Consider the following 18,442-nt stretch of genomic DNA (forward strand, 5'->3'; position numbering starts at 1 on the left):
CTTCCAGTCAAGTCCAAGGGTTTCAATCAAAACCTTCCAGTCAAGTCCAAGGGTTTCAATCAAAATATTTCCTCTCAAGTACAAGGGTTTCAATCGACCTTCCACTCAGTCCAAGCGTTTCAATCAAAACCTTCCAGTCAAGTCCAAGGGTTTCAATCGACCTTCCACTCAGTCCAAGGGTTTCAATCGAAACCTTCCAGTCAAGTCCAAGGGTTTCAATCAAAATATTTCCTCTCAAGTTCAAGGGTTTCAATCGACCTCCCAGTCAAGTCCAAGGGTTTCAATCGAAACCTTCCAGTCAAGTCCAAGGGTTTCAATCAAAATATTTCCTCTCAAGTCCAAGGGTTTCAATCATAACCTTCCAGTCAAGTCCAAGGGTTTCAATCAAAATATTTCCTCTCAAGTCCAAGGGTTTCAATCGACCTTCCAGTCAAGTCCAAGGGTTTCAATCAAAATATTTCTCTCAAGTTCAAGGGTTTCAATCGACCTTCCACTCAAGTCCAAGGGTTTCAATCGACCTTCCACTCAAGTCCAAGGGTTTCAATCATAACCTTCCAGTCAAGTCCAAGGGTTTCAATCAAAATATTTCCTCTCAAGTCCAAGGGTTTCAATAGTCCAAGGGTTTCAATCGACCTTCCACTCAAGTCCAAGGGTTTCAATCGACCTTCCACTCAAGTCCAAGGGTTTCAATCAAAACCTTCCAGTCAAGTCCAAGGGTTTCAATCAAAATATTTCCTCTCATGTCCAAGGGTTTCAATCGACCTTCCACTCAAGTCCAAGGGTTTCAATCGACCTTCCACTCAAGTCCAAGGGTTTCAATCATAACCTTCCAGTCAAGTCCAAGGGTTTCAATCAAAATATTTCCTCTCAAGTCCAAGGGTTTCAATCAAAATATTTCCTCTCAAGTTCAAGGGTTTCAATCGACCTTCCACTCAAGTCCAAGGGTTTCAATCGACCTTCCACTCAAGTCCAAGGGTTTCAATCATAACCTTCCAGTCAAGTCCAAGGGTTTCAATCAAAATATTTCCTCTCAAGTCCAAGGGTTTCAATAGTCCAAGGATTTCAATCGACCTTCCAGTCAAGTCCAAGGGTTTCAATCAAAATATTTCCTCTCAAGTCCAAGGGTTTCAATCGACCTTCCACTCAGTCCAAGGGTTTCAATCAAAATATTTCCTCTCAAGTTCAAGGGTTTCAATCGAAACCTTCCAGTCAAGTCCAAGGGTTTCAATCAAAATATTTCCTCTCAAGTCCAAGGTTTTTAATCGAAACCTTCCAGTCAAGTCCAAGGGTTTCAATCAAAATATTTCCTCTCAAGTCCAAAGGTTTCAACCGACCTTCCACTCAAGTCCAAGGCTTTCAATCGAAACCTTCCAGTCAAGTCCAAGGGTTTCAATCAAAATATTTCCTCTCAAGTTCAAGGGTTTCAATCAACCTTCCACTCAGTCCAAGGGTTTCAATCAAAATATTTCCTCAAGTTCAAGGGTTTCAATCGACCTTCCAGTCAAGTCCAAGGGTTTCAATCAAAATATTTCCTCTCAAGTCCAAGGGTTTCAATCGACCTTCCACTCAAGTCCAAGGGTTTCAATCAAAATATTTCCTCTCAAGTCCAAGGGTTTCAATCAAAATATTTCCTCTCAAGTCCAAGGGTTTCAATCGACCTTCCAGTCAAGTCCAAGGGTTTCAATCGAAACCTTCCAGTCAAGTCCAAGGGTTTCAATCAAAATATTTCCTCTCAAGTTCAAGGGTTTCAATCGACCTTCCACTCAAGTCCAAGGGTTTCAATCGTTTCAATCGAAACCTTCCAGTCAAGTCCAAGGGTTTCAATCAAAATATTTCCTCTCAAGTTCAAGGGTTTCAATCGACCTTCCACTCAAGTCCAAGGGTTTCAATCGAAACCTTCCAGTCAAGTCCAATGGTTTCAATCAAAATATTTCCTCTCAAGTCCAAGGGTTTCAATCAAAATATTTCTTCTCAAGTCCAAGGGTTTCAATCAAAATATTTCCTCTCAAGTCCAAGGGTTTTAATCAAAACCTTCCAGTCAAGTCCAAGGGTTTCAATCAAAATATTTCCTCTCAAGTCCAAAGGTTTCAATCGACCTTCCACTCAAGTCCAAGGGTTTCAATCAAAACCTTCCAGTCAAGTCCAAGGGTTTCAATCAAAATATTTCCTCTCATGTCCAAGGGTTTCAATCGACCTTCCACTCAAGTCCAAGGGTTTCAATCGACCTTTCACTCAAGTCCAAGGGTTTCAATCATAACCTTCCAGTCAAGTCCAAGGGTTTCAATCAAAATATTTCCTCTCAAGTCCAAGGGTTTCAATCGACCTTCCACTCAGTCCAAGGGTTTCAATCAAAACCTTCCAGTCAAGTCCAAGGGTTTCAATCAAAATATTTCCTCTCAAGTCCAAGGGTTTCAATCAAAATATTTCCTCTCAAGTTCAAGGGTTTCAATCGACCTTCCACTCAAGTCCAAGGGTTTCAATCGACCTTCCACTCAAGTCCAAGGGTTTCAATCATAACCTTCCAGTCAAGTCCAAGGGTTTCAATCAAAATATTTCCTCTCAAGTCCAAGGGTTTCAATAGTCCAAGGATTTCAATCGACCTTCCAGTCAAGTCCAAGGGTTTCAATCAAAATATTTCCTCTCAAGTCCAAGGGTTTCAATCGACCTTCCACTCAGTCCAAGGGTTTCAATCAAAATATTTCCTCTCAAGTTCAAGGGTTTCAATCGAAACCTTCCAGTCAAGTCCAAGGGTTTCAATCAAAATATTTCCTCTCAAGTCCAAGGTTTTTAATCAAAACCTTCCAGTCAAGTCCAAGGGTTTCAATCAAAATATTTCCTCTCAAGTCCAAAGGTTTCAACCGACCTTCCACTCAAGTCCAAGGCTTTCAATCGAAACCTTCCAGTCAAGTCCAAGGGTTTCAATCAAAATATTTCCTCTCAAGTTCAAGGGTTTCAATCAACCTTCCACTCAGTCCAAGGGTTTCAATCAAAATATTTCCTCAAGTTCAAGGGTTTCAATCGACCTTCCAGTCAAGTCCAAGGGTTTCAATCAAAATATTTCCTCTCAAGTCCAAGGGTTTCAATCGACCTTCCACTCAAGTCCAAGGGTTTCAATCGACCTTCCACTCAAGTCCAAGGGTTTCAATCATAACCTTCCAGTCAAGTCCAAGGGTTTCAATCAAAATATTTCCTCTCAAGTCCAAGGGTTTCAATCGACCTTCCAGTCAAGTCCAAGGGTTTCAATCGAAACCTTCCAGTCAAGTCCAAGGGTTTCAATCAAAATATTTCCTCTCAAGTTCAAGGGTTTCAATCGACCTTCCACTCAAGTCCAAGGGTTTCAATCGAAACCTTCCAGTCAAGTCCAATGGTTTCAATCAAAATATTTCCTCTCAAGTCCAAGGGTTTCAATCAAAATATTTCTTCTCAAGTCCAAGGGTTTCAATCAAAATATTTCCTCTCAAGTCCAAGGGTTTTAATCAAAACCTTCCAGTCAAGTCCAAGGGTTTCAATCAAAATATTTCCTCTCAAGTCCAAAGGTTTCAATCGACCTTCCACTCAAGTCCAAGGGTTTCAATCGACCTTCCACTCAAGTCCAAGGGTTTCAATCAAAACCTTCCAGTCAAGTCCAAGGGTTTCAATCAAAATATTTCCTCTCATGTCCAAGGGTTTCAATCGACCTTCCACTCAAGTCCAAGGGTTTCAATCGACCTTTCACTCAAGTCCAAGGGTTTCAATCATAACCTTCCAGTCAAGTCCAAGGGTTTCAATCAAAATATTTCCTCTCAAGTCCAAGGGTTTCAATCGACCTTCAACTCAGTCCAAGGGTTTCAATCAAAACCTTCCAGTCAAGTCCAAGGGTTTCAATCAAAATATTTCCTCTCAAGTCCAAGGGTTTCAATCAAAATATTTCCTCTCAAGTTCAAGGGTTTCAATCGACCTTCCACTCAAGTCCAAGGGTTTCAATCGACCTTCCACTCAAGTCCAAGGGTTTCAATCATAACCTTCCAGTCAAGTCCAAGGGTTTCAATCAAAATATTTCCTCTCAAGTCCAAGGGTTTCAATAGTCCAAGGATTTCAATCGACCTTCCAGTCAAGTCCAAGGGTTTCAATCAAAATATTTCCTCTCAAGTTCAAGGGTTTCAATCGAAACCTTCCAGTCAAGTCCAAGGGTTTCAATCAAAATATTTCCTCTCAAGTCCAAGGTTTTTAATCAAAACCTTCCAGTCAAGTCCAAGGGTTTCAATCAAAATATTTCCTCTCAAGTCCAAAGGTTTCAACCGACCTTCCACTCAAGTCCAAGGCTTTCAATCGAAACCTTCCAGTCAAGTCCAAGGGTTTCAATCAAAATATTTCCTCTCAAGTTCAAGGGTTTCAATCAACCTTCCACTCAGTCCAAGGGTTTCAATCAAAATATTTCCTCAAGTTCAAGGGTTTCAATCGACCTTCCAGTCAAGTCCAAGGGTTTCAATCAAAATATTTCCTCTCAAGTCCAAGGGTTTCAATCGACCTTCCACTCAAGTCCAAGGGTTTCAATCGACCTTCCAGTCAAGTCCAAGGGTTTCAATCAAAATATTTCCTCTCAAGTCCAAGGGTTTCAATCGACCTTCCAGTCAAGTCCAAGGGTTTCAATCGAAACCTTCCAGTCAAGTCCAAGGGTTTCAATCAAAATATTTCCTCTCAAGTTCAAGGGTTTCAATCGACCTTCCACTCAAGTCCAAGGGTTTCAATCGAAACCTTCCAGTCAAGTCCAATGGTTTCAATCAAAATATTTCCTCTCAAGTCCAAGGGTTTCAATCAAAATATTTCTTCTCAAGTCCAAGGGTTTCAATCAAAATATTTCCTCTCAAGTCCAAGGGTTTTAATCAAAACCTTCCAGTCAAGTCCAAGGGTTTCAATCAAAATATTTCCTCTCAAGTCCAAAGGTTTCAATCGACCTTCCACTCAAGTCCAAGGCTTTCAATCGAAACCTTCCAGTCAAGTCCAAGGGTTTCAATCAAAATATTTCCTCTCAAATTCAAGGGTTTCAATCGACCTTCCACTCAGTCCAAGGGTTTCAATCGAAACCTTCCAGTCAAGTCCAAGGGTTTCAATCAAAATATTTCCTCAAGTTCAAGGGTTTCAATCGACCTTCCACTCAAGTCCAAGAGTTTCAATCAAAATATTTCCTCTCAAGTTCAAGGGTTTCAATCGACCTTCCAGTCAAGTCCAAGGGTTTCAATCAAAATATTTCCTCTCAAGTTCAAGGGTTTCAATCGACCTTCCACTCAAGTCCAAGGGTTTCAATCGAAACCTTCCAGTCAAGTCCAAGGGTTTCAATCAAAATATTTCCTCTCAAGTCCAAGGGTTTCAATCGACCTTCCAGTCAAGTCCAAGGGTTTCAATCGACCTTCCAGTCAAGTCCAAGGGTTTCAATCGACCTTCCAGTCAAGTCCAAGGGTTTCAATCGACCTTCCAATCGAAACCTTCCAGTCATGTCCAAGGGTTTCAATTAAGAGCCTTCTACTCTAAGGATTTCAATGGAAAACAAAATAACTGGGGGTTTAATTCAAACTTTTCATTCAAGTCTTGGGCCAATATATTTGTGAGACAGCATCATTAAAATGAGTTACGTGGTATAATAACATGTCATTCCTTAAAATTCATTATGACAGAAAAATATGTTATTTTTCAAATTTTGTTTTTCAAAATTGGTTTTAGAAAGTGAACAGCAGAGAATGTTTGAATCAAATATTTTTCATGAATAAACTTTACCAACCATATGCAAAGCTTTTAATCTGAATGGATGTACGAAATGAGTGTTGTTTGTAGATAAGGCTTTAAGTAGATGAAATGTTGAGTGGCTTTGTCTACATTTTTGACCAGTAGATCTAAAGTACATATAACTTCGTCTTATGTAGGCTCTACATGTTTGGTAAGGGTCGTTCGAACTGTTAATTTTTCAAATCAGCTGGAGGAAAGTGCTGTTTGAAACTTACAAAATCAACTTTATTAAGAATGGAGTAAATTTGAATTGTATAAATGGAGATCGCTGATCTGATTGATCATTGAAACTGAACAGTGGGACCAACTACTGGTACATGTAATATCTGTTCGTAGTGTACAAAACAAGTTACAAGGCCAGGAATATTCAAAGCCTTGGTCTGAACACCCCCCCCCCCCCCCCCCCATCTGAGAGACTGTTGTCTGAATTTAAATCCAAGACTTGGCGAAACAAGTTGTTGGTTTTGAGCATTATCAGCGCAGCAGCCGACCGAGACATACTAAGTACGTCACAGCGTCTCATTCATTTGTTGGTTTGACAAATAACCAAATCTAGGAATATTTAAATACAGATAAAAACACTTAACGTTGAAATTCACAAACGAGGATACTAAACATCAGTATTTGAAACAAGACATAGAGTATTGTCTAGTCGTCATGCGAAATTAGTCAAAAACAAGTCATGACAGCGAAGTCTGTGTTTTCATTGGTTATATACCCTATATATAAATTCAGTTCCTTACACCCTTGGCTATTATCGCCGATTTTTCGTCGCTGGAGTGATTTACACCGTAACGTTTGGGTACCCGAGCGTCTCTAATAAATCTACTATCTAACCGCCGGACTGATTTAACGATATAAAAAAATCATAGAAGATTTGGCAAAAATCGGTCGTTTTTGGCATCGATGTATTTTCGCTCCGAAACGCAAGGGCGATAAGACTCCATTTTCAAGGACGCAGGTTGTTTGGATCAGACTATTTCTTTTGTTTCGAGTTTGTTGTAAGTCTAGAAACATAACAACGTTGTTTTATAGTGAATACAGAATATGTTCTGTTTCAATGCAGGAAGTTGATATGACAATGGTACTAGCCCAGAATTGACTTTCTGTTCAGCGCGTCTTTGATTGTAGCAATGTTTACGCCACTGTACTAAAATACGCAAACTTGCGAAGTTGATAACATTCGCTTAAGCGTTTTAAGATAGTGGGAATAGAAGCAAATAGATGGAAATACCAGTTACATCACTCATAAAGTTTGGTGATTCGATTGCTGGCTGGGATAGATGTATTTGGTGTTCATTTCTATGCAATATGTCTACATCTGCGATTCTCAATTTCGATGTGTAAAATCCTATCGCTGCTTTGGACGGCAACGGCTGACAGATTGTTTTGGTTCTGCGGCTCTCTTGGCATGGGCAACTGATTTTTAATATTCTGACGTTTACTTTTTACGTATTTTGTATTTACCACTCAGACACTGACAACAAGTAAGTAAACGGGCAGGGACATAGTCAACATGGGACTCTGAAGGCCCCGGAGACAGCGTCATCGTACATTAATGAACGAAATTTACATTACAATCTCATGCTTCCAAACAATCCGATATTTATGATGGATAACAAAGTATACAAGTACTATCTACGATATACTGCAAAATGGAAATAACATACCTATTTAACCGTTGCTGATTTTTGTACAAAGTTCCAAAAACACAAAACTGACAACAATCAACAAAACAAAAACACTACAGTCACTGTAGTAACACCAGTTAGAAAAAAGATACTGTGGAACTCATTGTGAGGGCGCAATTCTGTGTTATAACCATTAGTCTCCGCGCATGCGCACTTCATTTGTTTTCCGCCATATTTGTTTACCAAAAGATTTTACCAACTTTATTGCAAGATTCTATCCGTTGTAATCTGATTGTCATCCAGGCGTATTATTGTTGAATTTGTATCTGATAAGATTTGATTATTTTGTATATTAAGTTTATTTGCCATTTTGTTAGTGTTTTTGAAGATGTTTTAACTTCTTTTTATACATTTTTGTATTTCGTGTATTGAGCAGAACTGTATTTGTGATCACAAATTTCTTTGTTCGGTATTTTGTGCGTTACTGCTTACAAAAAATTGAGTCGAATGCTCATGAAGTGATACCCTGTCATAGTGATTCTGTGTGTGATATTTTCGTGGCATTCTGCAAATTCTAAAGAAGTATTTTCACTTATTTCATTTTATGCACTGTTTATCTGTAAAAGTCGTATTTATCTGCACTCAAGTTTGCAATTCACTAAAATTCTTACACTACTCCTTTATTACTAAACAGGTGTTAAGATCTGATATGTTCTGATATTTTGAAGCTAGAAATCGTGAATTTAGGACAGAAATTGTCTTTGTGTCATACATTTATAGTACATGAGCCTGTAAAATAGTGTTTAAATTGCTTGATTTATTATATAATACAACAAATCTTTGCAAATGTTTCTTCATACTGTAGTGTATATAAACACCTTGTTTATGCATTATTTCAGTAATTTATCTGTCTGATATGACATTGTATTGATTTTGTATATTTTGACAATAATAATGTGCAGTTAAGGTTGTTTGAGTGTATTTAACTGTTAACTCGAAATGTTTCAGTTATTAATAGAAATGTATTTTGTATCCCACACATGATGTCATCATTTTAGGGCCAACTGATATTATTTATTTTTAACAGTGTTTTCTATACTTCTGTATGCAGGTTTCTGTAGTATATCTTTGTTATATACACACAGAATTAGGAAATAAAAAGAACCGAATATGTGATTGGACTCTATACCCATTGTCTATGTGTCATATATTCCAAGCGTTACATCATTACAAATGTAAATACAAAATAAATATTCTATTCACTGACATTTATTAATTTGCAGCTTTCGTGGACAAGTTCACAGCCTCTAATATTGTTGTGAACTGAACTTTAAATCTCATCAGGATTTCCACATGAAGTTACACAAATAGAAAAAAAAGCAATATTAAGACAATAAAAATTATGCTTTTTTGTCAAGGCTATATACTAAATTCTCTTATTTTGGGGGTATTTTTGTGAGTGTACATGTATGCATTAAAATTATCAAAACTATAAATGTAATTATTATATTACAAATGTAAACAAAATTATTGAATGATTTTGGATTTGTTGGGAAAGTTGCCAAAATGATGTGACATTGTCTAGTTGGTGATGGGAATTGCCAAGCCAGTTTATAAAATAGTGAACAAAAATTTCGTAAATATTACTGACTGCCAAAGACGCCCATCGCGAAGTGTCTTGTTATAATAAAATAATGTTATGATACTGTAAAGCTGACCTATCGTGACAGCTGTCACATTTGGGTGGCATTTGTCTCGCAAGAATGTTAACACTCGTTTTCGCGGAGTTTGGAAAATAAAATCAATTTACAGAAGCAACACCCTAAAGACGCAATAACTGGATTTAATTGACAAGAAACTTCATTAGCAAATTGCATTTTTATTGAAATATATATAAAATGTGCATATTGAATGACGTCTAGTCGTTTAATTTACATTTTGATGCAGACGACATATTCAGTTCATAGTTGGTCGTTTTAGCTGAAACATGGCGTCAAGGAATATTCCCATTTACAAACGTTTTGTAAACGAAAGACATGACAGTAGAGGTCATAGTGACCATAACCAAAGGAGTCCGACGTTCACTTTAACAGCACTACCGGCAGGTTTCCAAAGTCCTGAACCAGTTTGTTGTGGAACTTTGCCTTGACTAAATATCTCAAAAAAGGGAAATAATAATTTACATTTACCATTTTTTTTGTTTCACAAGTAACAGTTAGTCTAAAAATACATGTATCAGTATTATTACGAATAAAATCATGTAATTTATTACATTTTTTTATATAGAAATTGTACCTTCGTCACAGCAGCTGCAACCTCGTCTTTGCTTCTTTTGTTAAAATATTTGCATGAGAAGATAGATGAACAAAGTAAACAAACAGACTTACCTGTTAATGAGCAACAACAGATAAAAAAGAAAGTATTGGTGTTACAGTCAATGGTGGGAACAATGAATAAAAGGAATATAAAAGACCTTAAAGAACAGAAGGGTTATGCTGAATATGTGAGTATTCCTGTTTAATATTTATTTTAGTCAGTATTTATAATTAGATTTGTTGGGATCCAAGTCGTGAGCTTTGATCGTTAGGTGATGGTCGTTTGCCATAAAAACCTAAACGACTGTCCCTCAACACCGTGAGGGACGGTACCTAAGGGAACGCAAAAAACGTTCTCCGTGTTCTGACTTAGAAATAGATTGCGAACCTCCAACAAAGAAGCATGATCTTTAAGTTTAACTGGTGACTAACTAGATGAGATTGAGGGATTGAAAGACAAAAAAATGTAAGAAACTACAAGTCACAGGCAAAAATGTTTGCCATCAATAACAACCGGTGTCCCCGTAGCAGCGTTCAAATTCTAGCTGGTGAAATTTCCATCTGTTTCAAAAACACTGGACAACGCAGAATTCGACGACGATATATGGTATTGTAATTCTCTACTGGGGCTGCATAAATTAGAGAAGATGATGAAGTTAATTTCGAAAGCTGCAGATTTGTGCCGAGTGTACACCAACCAATGTACAGAACTCCGGCGTGCAAAGTCCTTCATTCGGCTGGAGTTAGGACAAGGCATATCATATACATGTCACAAAAACGATGCGAGAATTCGATCTTACACCGACAAACTTCCCCGGGACAACGACAAAACTTGTCAGGCATACTGTCACAAAACTTTGGTTGTACCAAAAATGTACCCAGATCAGATGTTGGCACTGAGGTCGCCGTGCCGCTCACCATACACAACCGCGTCCTCCCGTGTCTCATTTCGGTCGAACAAAGTACCGCTGAACGTCAAATATCCACAGTTACAAGTAGTATGATGAGTCACAAAACTGGTTTATTTCACAACTGTACTTTTAATGGGCAAATTGTACAAAGCCGGAATGAAAACGCTGAAATCCGTTGTTTTAATGATCCAAACTGTACACCACTCAAATGACGTTGACGCATATTGGCTTGACGTTAAAAACATTTTTTTTTTTCATTGACAGAGAAAATTCAAGAGAGAAGAATAACCAGAGAGAAAGGGCGTTTGGCTAATGTACACCGCCTGGTATGAAGCAGTTGGAAATAATCTAGATTTAAATATTGTTTTAGAATATCATTTATTAATTAATAAATTATCATAATATTGAGGAAGAGGAGTAGCAGTATGATTCTTAGTCTCGCTTGCCAGACCTCTGGTCTGACTGAGTTTTACGAAAGGGCGCCTCTCGCGGCGAAGCCGCGAAAGCGAGGTCGTCAGACCGAGGTCTGGCTGGAAGCAATGAATTCCATTTTGATGACATTTCAAAGAGGTGTGGCTAAACATGCTAATGTGACCTTTGCACTGTGGAATTTTAGAAGCCTGGGTAAACGATCTATGTCCGTCGTCTGTATGCATATTGGTCAAAGTCGTCTTAAATTAATTCTAAATGCAAGTTCGCACACCAGTGAAGATTTACAGCGGTGGAGATCGCACTAAGAGAGGATGCGTTTCTCCCATTCATTCGCGATTCTCTAGTGTAAAAAGACTTCAATTTCCTTCGGAAGAATGTCGTTTGAACTCGGCGCCAATTCACGACGATGTGCACTGCGAGTTACCGTATCTCGACTATTCAACCTCTGCCGCTGCATTTAATGTAGTAAATGATGTACCTGCACCAAAGGAGTTCGAGTTATTGGTATGTAGACCCTATATTATTTTCTTAATATTATAGTGATAATATGCAAAACCGGGATGTAAGATGTTTCCATTGACAGCTGAGCTAGCAGTGTGTCAGTGTATTCAAAATACAATGTAAACGATTCGTCAGATTTATTATCAAAATAAATTATAAACACGTATTCAGATGCTGTGTATTCTGTTCAAATTATCGGATTGTCAAGCACTGAACAATTATTTTATTTCAATCCAATAACTAACATACATACCGTAGATGCTGTTGAAAAGCACTGCACACTTCAGTCAGTTATCCCATATTCCCTATAAAACTTAGTTGATTAGCATCCCCGTCCGCCCCCCAAAAAATGCCACTGATTTTTTTTAAGCTCTGTCTAACAATGCAGAATTGATTCTATTTCTATCTTAGTATGCATGTTCTAATGAGTTGGTAATGAGGATGCTAACCAACTAATTCATTTTGGATGGCCTAAACAGTTCATTAAAACACACATAGAAAAAAAATAGTTGAACTTGAACATTTGGTCCATATTTTTGTGCATAAATGTAAACAATTATTTTTTCTGAAATTAATTTTAGACTGTAGACAATGATTCTGTGCTATCTGAGAAAGAACTTACTAAACTAAAAAGAGTGCTGTCAACGACTGATACCTCAACTATACAGAAACTAGCTGATATTATGATGAGCAGTGAAAGATTTTCAGAAGTTGTCTGTGATAGGATCATGAAGAAGGTTGCTAAGGAGTGCCAGAATTTATGTACTATAAGAGAGAAATGTGTTTTCAGAAGAACAGAGAAGAATGATTTAGAGGTGTTCAGTTTTAGTGAGGCTTATGGTGAACTACAGGACAGAGCACCAGTATTCACAAGTTTTCTAAAACAAGCATCCAGGTCAAAGAACAAAGCTGAATCTGATTGTATTCCAGGAGTTTGTATGGCAGCTGCAGTGTTGCTGAAGCAAAGAAATAAAGACATGACAGCACTACAAACAATTATTGGCCTTGTACTACAGCGTGCTCATGCAGGGAGAATGGTAAGTGAAATTAGTTATAAAAATAAATGGTGTAATATAAAAAATTCAAAGGAACTAGTAAATGTATGTCAAAATTACTGTAGGCTAGTGGTAAATGGCAAAATTAATTGAGCATAACAATACAGTCAAACCTGTGTATAGTGACCACCCAGGCCCAAGGGACTTCATCAAGACGTCCTTTATAGACAATGTTCTTTATATGGAGGTTGGTTTGTTCCTATTATGAATGTGCAACTTGTACATTTGACACAATATTTTCAAAAACATAATGAGATAGTACGACTGCAACAAAGACATGTTTGCACGAGTCACCAAAATAAAAATGAGGTAAATTTTGCTTGTGAAAATTGAAAATAGGAATGTGAAATGTTATTTCTAAACAAAGCCAAATCAGCAAAAAAAATTGTTGAAAGGTGGTCACATTAGACATGTGGTCTTTATACAGAGGTGGTCACTAACACAGGTTTGACTGTATATAATGTCTACTATATTAATTAATTAAATAACTTGATTTTTTGTTACAGGCTTTTCATAGACTAAACAAACTAAATGTTTGTATATCGGAAACAACTGTCAAAAGTATTCAAAAGAAACTTGGAGTGGATTTTGACCAGAAAGTTAAGGGTTGGAAAGAATGTATTGAAGATGATGTCGAAAAAAAGAATAAATTGGTACGTGACATTGCTGCACTGGAGATGCTTGTAAAAGAAGTCTCGGTTAGCAGTTCTGATGCCTCAAGTAATTGCACACAAAAACCAACATCTATCAATACCACTGTTTCACAGCCTAGTACTGGTAGTTTTACTACTAATCTTCCTGCAAAACAAGACACTCTGCTCGCATTAAAAATGAAAATTTCAGCCAAAGTCAAGAAAGAAACCCATCATTCAGTTACTCTTTTAGAAGAATTTGAAGAAAATATGGACTCACATATACCTTGTGTCACATGTTCAAGTCCAGGGCAACATATCAGACAACAGAAAATATCCAGCCAACAGAAATTACAAGATTTAGTTGATAGCCCAGCAGTAGGTTTTCAGATTGTTGGTGATAATGTAGATATGAGGGAAAAGGTGAGACATATGACTGTTGATCATCAAAATCGTGACTATCATATGTTCCAGCTAATGGCTGTGAAAAACAGGATTATGCCAGATAGCGAAGATTTTTCATTCCAACATAAATTGCAAGATGTTCCCATTACGGAAATACTCCCAACAATACAAGATAATCTGGCACTGAAAGAAGAATTTATTTTCCTTGTTGGTAGAGTTTTGACCAGCAGATTTGGTGTATTTAAGGACCAGAAACAAACATTTCCAGAGCATATTCCACACAAGTACCAAAATGAAGCCAAGATACCGTCTGAATATGTAAGTATGCATTCCTGGTAGCCCTGTAAATTGACCAGATTAGCAAATTAAAATTCAATGTAGCTAATATTTTTTCTGAATTCATTAGCCAAAATAGCTAATGGAACTTTGTGATTAAGCACTCTGCTGATTATCACAACCATTTTTACGTATGTATGTATTTACAGTGCTGTAAATTTAATTGCTACAATATATGTAGGCACAGTGAAATTCAGTGTCTAATAAAACAGAATTATTAACCATAAAAGTTAGGGCAAATAAAAAAATAATTGGTTGGTATCCCTTCTAGCCCCAGACTTGGTACAAAGACAAAGTGATTTTTTTCAATCAACCAAATATGGCTGACTGGCGGCCATTTTAAATTCAGTCATGATGTGTTCATAGTCATTTTGTTGAGACATGGTACATAGACAATCTGATTAAAATTATATCTTATTGGGCTTTTTATTTAATTTATGAAGTGGGCACAGCTAATGAAAGTAGGACTGATTTTTACACTTCCTAATGTCAAAATTATTTTTATAGCTTAGACTTAAACAATGGTCTTTGAACCAAATGTGCAAGTACTTCATGGCTCTGTCTTGTCAAGTCTCACTAAATTTTTTTTGTGGGGGTGAGGGTGGAGATGGGGCTCTACAATAAATTTCTTGTATGCCAGTTTTAATTTTATTTAATATTAAAGACAAAAGTTGGTAGCATAACATGATAATATGCATTTATTCAGTTCATTAAATATTGTCTTATTTATCTTCTGTTAGGTTATGTTAGGTGTTCTACAGAAAAACGAACAGTACACTGAAGAAATGATAGAAATTGCAAAATATGCTCACCAGTTTGTCCCAGGTAATACATTGATGACACTGTAATAATAATAAATAAGTTTGTTCAAATTATTCACTGTAGTGTTAGAATGATATTTGTTCATTGACAGTTTCCCATGAACATGCTACAAGTTAATAGTGGTGCATTTTATTTGGGGGGGGGGGGGGGTTACCCGAACTCAACTCAATTTTGAATTGTGATGGAATGGATGTTTTTTTTGTTTTGTTTCATATACCATGTTCACTTGTATATTCAAATAAATATAATTTTTGTTTATATTTGAATTTAGCAGTATTTTAGAAAAATCAGAAAACAGTTTTGTATTTTCAACACTGTAAACTGTTATGGTAAATATTTACAGAAATAAATTATATGTATTATCTCTCCAAAGGTCATACTGATACATTGGAAGATGACAAAGCACCATTGTGTAAAGTGCCATTTGTTGGGGGTCAGCTTACTGTTGAACGATTAAGAGAATCTCTGGACTCTGTGTGTGATGGAAGGACACCTACTCAGCGACTGGAAGGAATTTATCCCAAATTGGCAGATTGGCATGCACTTGTTGCATTTTACAGAGTATGTATACATTTTTAATAGACTTATTTTGTAAAATAGTACACATGCAGAGTATACCAGTTTTACTAGAAAGAAAGTGTTCAACTTCCCTTACTGGGGAAAATTTTCCATTTACTAAAATGTACAATATACAGTGAAACATGTCTAAACCGAACACCAGTTTACAGAAGTGCTCGGTTTATATTATTTTTTTAAACGAGCATGTCTATTAAGAAGGGAATTCTAAAACTGTTCAGTTTATAATGTTTTCAGGTTTAGACATGGTTTGGTATAGACAGGTTTTACTGTAGTATGAAGCATATTTTAACACAAATATGCTAACTTTAGTGTTTTCATATAAAAGATGTTTATTTATGCATATTCAGTACATGTAGTTATGGTTGTGGTGATGTTACCTGTGGGCTGGCGATGTACATATTTTTTTGCAAAACATTTTTTGGCAAACCTGATTGCGTCCTTGCCTACAAAGAAGTCATTGGAGAACATGATAAAAGTTTGTTATAGTGAGGTGTTCGGTATACTGAATATTAAAAACAATAGGTTAACAACAGGTTAGTGGGATTTGGGAGACATGCATACAGTTTGTTAAATCAGAAAGTTCATTATAAAAGAGTTCATTATAGTGAGGTTACATATATAACAAACTGTATGCATGTCTCCCGAATCCCACTAAGCTATTGAAAATAGTCGTGTGATGTCACGTTGTAATGTAACCATATACTATTTGACTTACTAGGGAACTAGCCAGAGCAGTAGAGACATCATGTGACATCATAAACATCATGTGACATGTTTTTGACCAATCACGGTACAGTACAAATGTGTTATAATTCTTTACCATGTGTTGCATTTCAACAGGTGTGTTGGCACAAACTTTATTCAACTCAGTCCTCTTTTGATATTGGAACTATGAACCAGCTTAGAAATGCAGTTAACAGAAGAAATGTCTGTATTGATCCAGGTTCTGACTTCAACGCATCCAAAGACTTTTTTGACACATTTACACAGAAGCCCATATCATCAGTGCATTGATGCATTATTTTTCTATGGATTCCATAGATGGCAAACCAACTTCAAATTTTGATGAAAATAAAATGCACAGTAGCTCTAACCCAAATTATTTGTTTGAGGTATTAGGCAATTTTGTAGACATGTTTATAATGGATCAGCTGCCAGTGGTTGGTTCAGATGAAGCTACTAGTTCCCTTACATGTAGATATTGTGGCAAACTGTACAAGGTAGCAGGTTATCTCAAAAGACATGAGAAACTTAAGCATGGTCATAATTTTATCGGTGAACTTCCAAGGCAGTCACCAGAATATGAAAACCAAGATGGTATTTTTAACTATGCCTGTGTCAGTATTAGTATGGGTTTATTGGTAAGAAATTTTCAAGATGCCATTAAAGAAGGGGATGGGGAGAGAGTAATCAGATTGTACAAGTTTTTGATGTTACATTATAAAGCTGATGGTAGACATAAATATGCATTGGAATCATTGTATTTATTAGTGCAGATTGCTGCTATTCTGCCTCCCAAAGAAGCACACCTTTTGAAATGGGAGAGATTTGTAAATGTGAAAGGTGGAGCTGGTAATAACATTCCGTTAGATTTACATTTAGAGCATCAAAACAAGTACTTCAAGGAAGATGCTAAGTCATTTGGTGGTAAATTAACTGAACGCGCTGTAAATAGAGTCAGTAGAGCAGTGCACTCAAATGAACAAATTCTAAAGAATTTAGATAGTCAAATCGCTGTTATTAGACCTGGGTATAAGCATACGACAACATCAACTGATAAAGATCTTAACATTATTCTGGATCACTTAAATAATAATGGAAAAGTATTTGAGTTTATACCTGGTCGTTTTCACTGTGCCTATCCAGATTTTGATAGAGATCCATTTAGATACCAGGATGTTACAAAGGTGAGAAAATGGATATCCAAACACTTGAGTCATTTTGAAGACATGTACTCGTTTGCCTAGTTTACTTTATTGAATCAAATTTTGTATTGTATAAAAACTGTATAAAAATTAATTTTGCTGCACTGTAATTAGGAGGAAGGGGGACTTTAATATCATCACACATCACAAGCAAGTATTATTAACCATACACAATGTTAGCACTCTGTTTTGAAAAACATTTAATACCCACAGGGAGACAGATACATGTACAAGTAATTTTCAGTGTATACCATATTTGTGAATTCAGTACATTTTCTTTCAAATTTAGTTGTATGGTATTTTAAGGAAAGGTGTTTGGGAAACAAGAATAATTGTTCAAATCAGCAAATTGTATTAGCCCCACTGGGTATCAATTAGCATTGGCAAATGTGCACTGATAACACATGTAGATATAAGGTGGGTTATGGCAGGTAAACTGAAGCCTTATTTGGAAAGAAATCACTTTTTTTATGTTCTGTACATATTGACATTTTATAATCACATATGAATGGATGACCCATGGTAACATGTACTGTGTGAAATGTGACAATAAAAGAAAGATGTACAATAAACTCATGATTATTTATTAAAGTCTGTTTTATTTTCACAGCACTCTAGATTTATTTACAATACAAACAAAACACACAGGGAGATGTATATGCTATTTCAGAAAAAAAGTAGCTGGCTGGCGACATTTTTCACTTGATCAACTCAGACAATGCAAGAAAAGCAGCCAGACCCGCCTCCTTCCCCCATGTCTCTCCTATAAGAACTACATATATGTTTTACAGCATTTGAATTAACCTAGTCTATGTGACAAGGAATAATTAAGAAATACTGAAATGGTAATTTTAGTGTTTACACACCTATAAATCAGACACTTTCATAATTTTACTGCAACCCTGGTACATTATTTACCTTGCATGAATGTCCACAAAATTGAAATAAGAATATACATAGAATAGTCTGTGAACCATATTTCTTCTATTAGAAGTGCTTAATCCTTTCACCACCTTTGTCACTTCCCACAAATAGATTTGTTATAAATCTACTAATTTCTCAAATTCTGATTAAGACTAAACTATCCTGCATTGTTTTCATCCAAAGTAAATAGGACTCTAAGAAAATAAAGAAAATT

At 36.5% G+C, this 18,442-nt stretch overlaps 1 pseudogene; it reads left to right on the forward strand.

Moving 5' to 3' along the window:
- The first annotated feature begins 12,505 nt into the window (after nucleotides 1-12,505).
- LOC144349697 (uncharacterized) lies at nucleotides 12,506-17,346 on the forward strand (annotated as a pseudogene).
- Nucleotides 17,347-18,442: the final 1,096 nt, after the last annotated feature.

This window comes from Saccoglossus kowalevskii, chromosome 9 (assembly GCF_978046115.1).
Source record: "Saccoglossus kowalevskii chromosome 9, keSacKowa6.1, whole genome shotgun sequence".
NCBI classification, from domain to species: domain Eukaryota; kingdom Metazoa; phylum Hemichordata; class Enteropneusta; family Harrimaniidae; genus Saccoglossus; species Saccoglossus kowalevskii.